General features: G+C 42.2%; 1 long non-coding RNA gene across 1 annotated transcript; it reads left to right on the plus strand.

The window, feature by feature from the left end:
- The first annotated feature begins 7,051 nt into the window (after positions 1–7,051).
- LOC122643079 lies at positions 7,052–7,823 on the plus strand. The gene is made up of 2 exons (XR_006330161.1): positions 7,052–7,120; positions 7,424–7,823. It is a non-coding gene; the product is annotated as an uncharacterized LOC122643079 (long non-coding RNA).
- Positions 7,824–11,194: the final 3,371 nt, after the last annotated feature.

Below are 11,194 nucleotides of genomic sequence, written 5' to 3' on the forward strand. Positions count from 1 at the left end.
AACATGCCAAACTTCAAGATTATGTGCACATGTGAAGTTCTGGAATCTAATTTTTTAATAAGGAAAATTGTATCCATTGAACAAGGGAGGTCTAGATACATTTAGTCCCTCAAGAGGATTGGAATAATTAGATCCCATTGATCTTAGTCTCAATCAAAATGAGTTCCTGCTCTGATACCACTTGTTGGATAACTTAGAGGGGGGGAGGGTAAATAGGTTATCACTAGTGAATTTATGTCCTTTTTAAATTTTTAAAGAAATTAAATAAGATAGAGAAAAAAGAGTGTGCGCAAATAGAGGATACAAAGAATTTATAGTGGTTAGGCTAAACCTAGCCTACGTCCACTCCTCTCAACCTTGAGAGAATTCACTAGTTTCTTCCTTTCAGTACAGTAGGTGGGAAGAACACCTTTACAATCTTTTTACATGGGATAAGAGGATCTCAATCTTTTAAGGATAAGAGAATTCAAAATCTTTTAAGGATAAGAGGATCCTTGCAATGCCTAAGTATAGTCTAGGCCAATGCAAACAATGCTTTGTAAACTTAAAAGCATAAACTAAATACAAAAAGAAATAAGGTAGAAATACCTGAGCAAGGAGTGTGATGTGTACTCCTTACAAGTGCCAACTGATGCGAATGTATGCTTGTACAATGCAGACCTTCTTTTAGAATTAATTCCTTGAATGAGCTTGGGAAGGTCCTTTAACGCTTTGAAGTCAACTCTTGATCGATGCGGACAAGACTTCAATTATGAGAGCAATTATCACTTTTCACCTTTCTCAAAAGTAGGATTTTGGACTGTAATCGATTGGTGAAAAGGACTGACAAGTTCTCTATTTATAGACTCATTAATGGCCTAAAGAACATGTGCAAAATGTGCTCTAACGGATCTATTTTTCACCAATCCGGTTGACCTGAAGATTGATCCGATCGACCGGATCCTAGCCATTGGAGAATATAACCATTAAAAACTAGTTATTGGAGGCAAACAGGGCATCCGGTCGATGTCCAGTCGATGTCTGGTCGATCGGATCATCGTCCCACTTGATCCGGTCGACCAGATCATCTATGGGAACGTACCCATGAAGCTTCTGCCCAATCCGGTCTATGCATGTACTGAGATCCAGTCGATCAGATGCTCAGACCGGATCACAGTCAAGACTTGATTCCGACCGTTTGACTGAGGGGATTGGTCCGGGTCTTTTCCCAACCAATTCAGTCATATTTAAGGGTCATGGAGGGGTTCATTTATAACCTCCTAAGATCACTAAGTGATGCAAGTGCTTATTAATTTAAGTTATGCACATGCAAGTACAAGTATGCAATGAATGTTCTAAGAGTGCACACGAGCATCTTTGTCTTCCTTGCTTCATATGTCATTCTTCAACCTTCAAAAGCTCTTTTGTTGTCTTCTACGCTTGTCAAGCTTTGTCATCCCTTCATGGTTTTGATCTTCAATGGTTAGTTCTTGAACTTCTCTTTATTACCTTCTGTTACTTTGTGTCTTCAAGTTTCTCATCTTATTTTTCTGTTGTCATAGTGACACACACAAGACCACACACACACAACCTTGTCTACATGTTTGTTATCATCAAAATATTTATGAAGGTAGGGCTAGAATTCCCCAATATTTCATTCTAGACTCGAATCCATGACAACCACTTAGTCACAATGGAATTTGGGGTCTTAGCCTTAGGCGGGGGATGAGTTGAGTTGCAGAAAATAGATTTGGAGGAGTTTGTTGATGTTTGAGTTGGAAAGAAAAAAAGGCTGCAATATCTAATGTCACCATTCTTGTCTAACGTACTGAAACCGATGGTCGCTCAGAACCTTAAGGTTTACTATTCCTCTTCCACTTGGGATTTTGAATGAAGAGATAGAGAGACACAGAGAGAAAATAGATAGAGAGACGGAGAGAGAGAGAGAGAAATGACCAAAGTGTGCAGCGGTGATGCCGGGGGTTGATCCTTTCTCGGGAGGTTTATGGAGGGCTGAGAGTGAGCGGTTGAGAACGCCTGGCTCACGAGGTTGCATCGCCTTCGTCAGAGTGGAGAACTGAAAGATCTTCCATCGACTTCGCTTTCACCTTGACTTGCCTTTGCCTTCTTCGCATTCGTCGGAGTTTATAGACGTGACCAAGCTCGGCTTCACTGGAGCTTACTGCTATTTCTCCAAGGCTCTTAGTCGAATTGGGGAAAAAGTGGAGAGAGGAGAGAGACGAGAGCGGGAAAGAGGAAAGAGTGGAGAGAGGAGACGTGAGAGCATTTGCTGTTTCATTGGGAAACTGCAAACATGGAGAGAGGAGAGAGACAAGTCTGGTTTTGAGGAAAGAGTGGAGAGAGACCTAAGGATGAAGGGGGTCTTGGGATCAGGCGCCTCAGGGATGATAATATGGCCATGCTTAGTAAGCTAACCTGGAAAATCAGAAATGATGCTTCTATTTCTAGCACTTTTTTACGCCATCGCTTTGTTACTAAGTGGGGTAATATTCGGCCAAGGTATAGGGCTTCTTTTATATGGCCAGGTGTTAAAAGGATGTGGAGCTTTATGGTTGCTAATGAACACTGGATCTTGGGGAACGGTAGGAAGGTTAAATTTTGGTCGGATATTTGGTTGAGGTAGAAATCTCTTAAAGAAGTGACCAGGCTCGACGATGTGTTTTTCAGGAACGAGGGGACCAGAGTAGGTGATTTTATTGAGGCGGGTATATGGAGGCTTCCGACGGTCAGTTCAGCTGCCTTGATTAAAATGTTCAAAGAGATTAAGTGCACTGAAATCCCTAGTTATGATGTGGAGGATTCGATTTGTTGGAGCCTTTCGCAGTCGGGTGCTTTCTCGACTGCTGTGTCGGCTTGGGAAGAGTTGAGATTGAAGGGTTCAAAAGCTCCTTGGAGTCAACTTGTATGGCATAAAAATCTACAGCCTCGCCTTGCAATTTTTGGGTGGAGATTAGCGCATGAGAAGCTCCCCACAGAGGAAGAATATCAGAGACGGGGTGTTAGTATAGCTTCTAGATGCATGCTGTGCAAGAAGTAGTGCGATTCAGCCCTCCACTTGATCTTCAATTCTGAGTTTAGTAATGCTATGTGGGGTGAATTTTGTTCTTGGTTTGGCATTGTTTGGAACCAGCCAGATTCCATTGCTGATTTTTGGGTCTGGTGGAAAAGAAAGCGGCGTTTACGAATGTGAAGGAACCTTGGGTTATTGGTGTTGTTGTGATCAGCGCTTTTCTTTGGGAGGAGAGGAACAGAAGGTGTTTTGAGAACTATTTTCGCAGCCAAAGGCAGATTCTTGAGTCCATTAAGGGAGAATTAAAGGAATGTAAGATGGTGATTAAGGGAGTCAAGACAGTTCAAGACCTGAGATGCGTTAGAGCTTTAGGTTTGGATACTTCTACCTCGGCTTCTAATGAAATATCTGAGGTTTTTTGGTGTAAGCCTTCGCCTACTTGGACCAAAATAAATATTGATGGTAGCTCTATAGGGAACCCTGGTAGGGCGGGTGCGGGAGGTGTTTTCCGTAATCACCAAGCGCAAGTGGTCTTTTCTTTTAGCAGATACCTGGGGATCTCTAGTAGTTATGTGGCAGAGTATGAGGCCCTTCTTGAAGGTCTCTTCAGTGCCAGGGAGATGGGGCTTAGAGAGTTATGGATTGAATCCGACCCAGCTTTGGTGGTTTTGTCTATACAGTCCTTGAACATCCTGTGGTTTGCTCGGCAGAGATGGATGGTTCTCAAACCATATTTGGACTCTTGTAATTGGAAAATAACTCATTGTTTCAGGGAGGCAAATCCAATAGCGGACTACTTGGCCAAACAGGCAGCGAAATCAGGTTCTTTAGTGACCAACTGTGTTCTTCCTAAACACATTGAGGAACATTTGGCTCAGGACGCCATGGGGTGGCCGAGATATCGGTTCTGGTAATTGTTTGTAGCTCCCCTGTGTGTTTGGGGTTGCAATTGTTTCTTGTGGTTGTGCTGTTTATTTTTCTCTTTTCTCTTTAATACAATGATCTTTTAGCTAAAAAAAAGGGCGGCGGTTAATCAAAAACTCTATAATGGCAAAAGCATGATGCCAGTAATGTTTGGGAACACTGACATGAGACATAAGTGCTAATCCTATCTCAACAATGAGATGGTGTCTTCTTTCTGCAGAGCCATTCTGCTCATGAGTGTGGGGGGAAAGAGATCCTATGTTCAATTCCATTATCTTCCAAGAATCGAGATATAGAGCCGTATTCACCACCCTAATCACTATGGAAACGCTTGATTTTACTGTCAAACAAATTCTCAACAAGAACCTTGAATTTGATACAAACAGGAAGTACATCGGACTTTTGAGTTAGTGGAAACAACCATATAAATTTACTATAGTCGTCAATAAAATGAATATAATAACGATGACCATTAGAAGAGGGGACGGGGGAAGGACCCCAAACATAAGAGCAAATAAGTTCTAATGGCCCATTGGACCGATGAGGGGAAGAGAAAAATGGCAGTTTATGACTCTTGCCCTGTTGACAAGCATTAAAAATATGAAAATCCTTCTGACTAGTTAAAGGTAAATTAAAAAGACTAGCAATCTGACAAACAATACATACGGCAGGATGCCCAAGCCTATTATGCCACTAATGTAGAGACGTTCATTCACTAATGAGAGCACATGGAGCACACTTCTTAGCCGATGGAGTAGCTTTAGTGATAGGTAACTGGTAGAGTCTGTCTTTAGTGATTCCCTGGAGGAGACACCTCCCCGTGCAACGATCCTTAACATAGAAACGATCAAGATGAAATTCAAATAGAACATTATTATCCTTTGTAAATTGGGAAACCGAGAATAAGTTGTAGGTAATGGCAGGCACATGGAAAATACTGGGAAGAATCAAATTTTTAGAAGGAGATAAAAATTGAGAAGAGCCAATGTGTAGAATTTTCAAACCTGAATCGTTGCCCACTTGAACTTGATCTATACCAATGTAATTAGTGGATAAAGTTAAATTATCAACATCGACGGTGATGTGGTTTGTTGCTCCAGAGCCAGGAAACCAAACATTATCATTAGCTGCTAGTCGTGAATAATCAAATGGTTTTGCAGCCATTGGGGAAGTGCCTGGAGTTTGCTGGAAAGCATGATTGAAGCGATGACGACAATCAAGAGCCTTGTGACTGATTCGATTACATACTTGACAAACAATTGGTGTAGGAGAGTGGGGATGATTGGATTGATTAGGCACTACCTAAGTTGGTAGGCATTGATAACCAGATCTATAATTACCATGACCATTCTAGCCACCACGAAAAATAAGATCGACCACCACATGAACTAGAATTGCCACGAGTGGAGTGCCCACCATGAGTTTCGGTGGTAGTGGTAGTGTTTGCAGTGATGCTTGAATTGGATAAAGATTGTTCATCAAGCATTCGAATTTCTTGCATAACAAGACGCTTGCCTAGCCAACACTTAGATCTGGCTCTATCCAAACTTTTTTGGTTTACCCCAACATTACCCACCTGTTCGAATGTTGCTGAGCATTTTTTGGATATCAAACGAACCTCCCCAGAAGGTAATTTTCATGTGGCTGATTTAACCTCTTTTGCAATCAGTTTACCTATAGCACACGCTGCTCTAGCTAATTATCCACCCTTTCCGAGTGTGATTTCTATGTTATGTATGGCCGTGCCTAAGGGTATATTGGTTGAAGTAGATTCTTCTTTTTGTTAGAAGCATACCACACAAATCTGGATATGAGATGGCATCAGTTCAAGTGGTGATCGATGTAACAAATGTCAAAACTCAGGGCCCAAGCCTCCACGGGTGTGGAGACAAAGGTTTTCATCACTTACTGGTTTTCCTGCGGCAGCAAGACGATCTGTTATAGTTTTGATCTTCAATAGATACTCCTGAATCGTGGAGGAGCCACGCTTGTTGTTTGTAGCTGGAGGTGAAGTTGCATAACTCGGGCATCGGATAAGCTATTGGAAGAGCGCTCCAGAGTGCGCCAAACATCATGAGAGGTAGCGTAACCAACAATTTGAGCATGAACAGGTTCAGTGAGGGAAGATATTAACCAACTCATCATGAGTTGATCTTGGTGCTGCCATGTTTGGAATGCTGGATTTACCGTGGGAGGATCCGTTGGTGATGCATCAGTTGCTGGAGATAAAAATTCAGGTGGACATGGAGCTGAACCAGTAACCATATCGTACAGATCATATCCTCGGAGCATGGGATTGAACTGAGAGCACCATAATAGATTATTAGAATCACTTAGTTTGATGGTGATCCCATGGTTCAGAGATGGAAATAGGGAAGGTGAAGACGAGGTGGAGCCGAGAGTGGGCAGGTTGCTTGCTGATCCCAAGGAACCCTGGTCGAATGATACCATGTTTGAGTTGAGGTTTTTGAGTTAGAGAAGAGAGAAGAATAAAGAGAGAAGAAGGAAGAAGATGACACGAGAGTTTTTAATGTAATTCGGTTTCTCTGGAAACCTACGTCCACACAACTTATATTTTCCACACTTTTAACCTTCACCAATTCTCTCAAGGGGGGATTCGGCTCTTATCCAGCCGTGGCCGGAGCTGCATGGTGCAGCACCCCCCTAAGATATTGACACGTGGCACCCAGTAAATCCAAGGGTCTCAAATCTCTGCTATGTAAATGCACTCTTTATTCCTCTCTGTTGATGACCCGACCCAGATCTCACACTTTCAATTTAAAAAAAACGAAAGCAAAACCAATCGTCTTCCTGCTTCTCTTTCCCTCTTTTGCTCGATCTGCCTTAAATCTCAAACCTCACCATATTTCGGTTCTTGGCGCAGGAGATCCGGCGACGGTGAGAGGTGGCGAAGACAAGAGCAGGTACGCCCGTCCTTCTCTTCCCCTAACCACCTTTGCGATATGGGTTCTGAACCCAAAATTTCAAAACCTAGAACTCACCTCACCCTTTCGGTTCTTGGCGCAGGAATCCGGCGACGGCGAGAGGCGGCGAAGACAGGAGCAGGTACACTGATCCTTCTCTTCTCCTCACCTCCTTTGCGATATGGGTTCTGAATCTCCTTGCGTATGCAGCGATCAGCATCACAACAGGGTGTGAAGGGAAATGGAACACATTCTCCTCATGGTAACTTAGTCTAGACTTCTATATCTTCTTGTCTTGTTCTGTTTTCACTTGGTTAATTTAGGTTATAGAAAATGTTACAGGGATATATGTCCATTAACTAACTTGCCTGAACTGGCATTTTCTAATATAATTGTGTTAGTTGCAGAAAATGCCACTGCATATATATCTATCTTGAAGAAATTTCAAACTCGTTATACTGTGTGACAGATATAGGGGGAATATAGTAGTATCCCTAGACGAATCATCCTTACTATTATTACTGATGATTTTTTCTTCCAACAAATTGAATTTTTTTTGTTTCAGATAGAAAATGGCAAAGATGAGAATATCTCTGGAAGGCCTAGAATACAGAGGTGTTGAAGACATTTGATCAGCCTTTTCTCATGAGCATCTACAGTAGAGACTGATATTGAGCTTGATTACAGCTTGGTATTTTCAGGATCTTGTTCTGTTTGCACATTAGGTTGCCCGGTTTGAGCCTTTGAGGTGTGTGTGGAATGGGCAGGGGAGGGAGATGGAGGGACACAGGATTGAAGATTTTATGTACAGTAGTAGTGTCTTAAAATTCCTGCCCCGAGGTTTGATTATATTTCTTGTCTCGTATCACCTTTTTATATCCAGAGTTTGGCATTATATGTAAGATGAATTGAGTTTCAGAGGACCATGGAATATTGAAATAAGATGAAATATTCCTTTTGCTTCAGTCTCGCCTTCCATCGAGTGACATTAAATACTAGAATATGCTCTTGCCAGGGTTCTTGGTAGTAAAACAATTACAGATTGTAAGAAAGATTGCAGAAATGAGATCAGCAATGAGTAACCATTGTCCAACCGCATTTCATCTTCCTCGAATCCACCGCTCTACTGTGTATTAAAAATATAGAAGAGCCGAGATCCTGAGCACAGATGAACAGAGCCAATTACACCACAAAGCATAGCAATTCTAGAATTGAATTGATCAGATCAAACAAGAAGAGTAAAGGGGAAAACAATGAATTACATTATAAATTAAAAGAAAAAACAGAAAAAGGGAATACCTATTTCCCTAATTACGAATTTCTGATATCATTCTAAAATAACCTCTAAAGAAGAAATGATAAAGAACAAAATGAAACAAACAAGGAAATCAAATCTCATCAGATCCAATAATGGCTGTTGTTGTGCATCCATATAACCAGCATCGGCAAGCACTTTCTCCCTCTTGGCCAACTCAATATCCTCATCAACCATCATCTTCACCAATTTCTCAAATCCGACCTTGGGTTTCCATCCAAGTTCCTTCCTCGCCTTACTCGAATCCCCCTTCAAGTTATCGACCTCAGCGGGAGAAGAGGACCAGTGTACCTGCTCCTGTCTTCGCCGCCTCTCGCTGTCGCTGGATTCCTGCACCAAGAACCGAAAGGGTGAGGTGAGTTCTAGGTTTTGAAATTTTGGGTTCAGAACCCATATCGCAAAAGAGGTTAGGGGAAGAGAAGGACGGGCATACCTGCTCTTGTCTTCGCCACTTCTCACAGTCGCTGGATCTCCTGCGCCAAGAACCCAAATATGGTGGTGAGGTTTGAGATTTAGGGCAGATCGAGCAAAAGAGGGAAAGAGAAGGAGGAAGACTACTGGTTTTGCTTTCGTTTTTGTTAAATTGAAAGTGTGAGATCCGGGACGGGTCGTCAACAGAGAGGAATAAAGAGTACAGTTACAGACCAGAGATTTGAGACCCTTGGATTTACTAGGTGCCACATGTCAATATCTTAGGGGTGCTGCACCATGCAGCTCCCGCCACGGCTGGATAAGAGCCGAATCCCTCAAGGGGTCCCTAACGCTAATGGTCAACATGGGGTTTCAAATTTTAATGCATATCATGAGGAGTCATATGTTAATTAATGCACATCAAGCAGCCAATGGAGAAGTGTTTTTTTTTTTTTTTTTGGGACAGGAGGGGTGTCTGACTTGAGGCCGACTAAATCCCCCCGGGCTCGTACATGACCCCCGCGCCACGCAAGAACCGAGAGCTTCTAGACCCTAGTGAGCCTCAGGCGGGTGGCCCCAAGAAATTATGCAACGACGAAGGTTTGATCACGAGACCTCGCTTCCTGAGGCGGAGTCTCATGTCCCCTCCAAGCCAACTACGTTAACCCCTTGAGGTTGCTAATGGAGAAGTTAGAGTAGCAAAGTCCCCCTACAACATCTTCAGCCTTTATACCATTTGCTTGTGATGGATCAATTTGGAAACCACCACCATCTAGGATGTTAAAAATTAATACTCATATTTCACTCGCTTTGGATGTGGGTATTAGTGGAGTTGGTTTTATTATCAAAGACTGCTTTGGGGCACATATCTTGACAGTTTCAGAGAAGTTATCTTTTAACTCTACTATTGTGGGAGAGGCTCTTGCGGTAAGGGTCAAGGTAGCAATGGAGGAAGGTCTTTTGCAGGTTCAAGTGGAATCGGATGGTGCAACTCTAATGTGCTGGATTACAAATCAGGGTCACCCTTGTACCCTCGAGATCAGTCTGCTTCTCAAAGATTTTAGATATCTTTCCTTCATCTTTAATGATTGTAATTTTTTTCCTTTCAAGGGGAGAAAATGGTATAGCTCATTCCCTTGCCAGCAAGGCCCTGTCATTAGTGAGTATGGTGGTTTCCCCTAATTATATTTCTTGGCTTCATGATTTGTGTGTAAATGAAGCCTTGGCTACTACGCACTCCTTTCATCAATAGACCTCAAAAAACCCTCAGGCTTTATATATATAGTACTAGTACAGGGCGGACCCAACCCGAGGCCTCAACCTAGGCCTAGCCCAGCCCTGTTCAGCCTCAGGGCGGGTTAGGGCTAGCTGGGTTTTTTAGGCACCCTTAAGAAAAACTTTTAAACTATATTTATATTTTTAGAAGAATTATTAATATATTTCACAAGGCTTAAATACAGCAAGCCCCTTAATTAGGGGAGAGTAAAAATGAAACCAGAAGATAAATAGAAAAAGTAAAAAACACCACCACGACCACAACAACCTCAAGCTAAGACACCCCCTTGGAAAATTTTTATCGTTTGCGGTTCCCTGACAGGTGCGGTTCTCTAGTGCCTCTCACAAGAGGAGGGTAGACCCCACCCGGGTAGAGTGTTCTGTCAAGTGCTCGGATGGGTCCCACCCCCCTCTTGTGAGAGACACTAGGGAATCGCACCTGTCAGGAAACCATAGACGATATAAATCCCCCCCTTAGGTGGGGAGGGTATATCCAAAAGTAAACAATAAGACTATTCCGAGGGGCATTTGGAACAAGACCCATCAAGTTAGTCATCTTGTTCCTAACCTCAAAACAAATAACTTTCCAAATTTTGGAGTTTGACTTTTCAACTAAATTTTTATTAAGTTTGCCTGAAGGGGATTAACTTCAACATATCCAATGAATCTATCAAATGTCATCGTATGGATAGAAATAGTCGGATTTGAATCTTTCTAAGTAATACAAGAAAAACGATCCCAACCAGGTTACATGGAATCTGCATCCAAGACATAAGAGCGCATGAAATTATCGTCTCATACTATGAAATAAATAAAAAATCCCTTTGACATACACGCATTGGCCCTATGCTGGTGCAGAGGCCACACAGCCTAGCAGCGGTCTTCTATCCAAATAATATAGAAATTGAAAACCATGAATATAGTACCTTACTTCAAACTCAAGGGGATCTTAAAAAATGAAGAATTAAAGCATTTTTTAACTTAAATTGAAGCTGATGTCTATCAATGTAAGGGGTAAGGAAAAGAGACGGATCCATAATTTAATCCTTTAGCTAAAAAAGAAAGATGGAAAACCCCCAGTCTCATGAACAACCCTAACCCTAACACTTACGCTAACCCTAAGCTTAATCATGAAAGAAGAAGACAAAAAGGGGATTAGTTTTCTCTCTTTGTCCTCTGTTAAGGAAGTCAATACCCGAACCAACTGCCCTTGCAAGGTGGTGTGAAATCTGCGCAGGCACTGTTTCGCAGCTCTCCTAACAGACACCACAACTCAAGGATCATGTAAGGTGCGTTCTTGACTCCCGTTTTTTTACACCCCGAAATCTACACCAC

Source organism: Telopea speciosissima, chromosome 10, assembly GCF_018873765.1.
Source record: "Telopea speciosissima isolate NSW1024214 ecotype Mountain lineage chromosome 10, Tspe_v1, whole genome shotgun sequence".
In the NCBI taxonomy this organism is placed as follows: domain Eukaryota; kingdom Viridiplantae; phylum Streptophyta; class Magnoliopsida; order Proteales; family Proteaceae; genus Telopea; species Telopea speciosissima.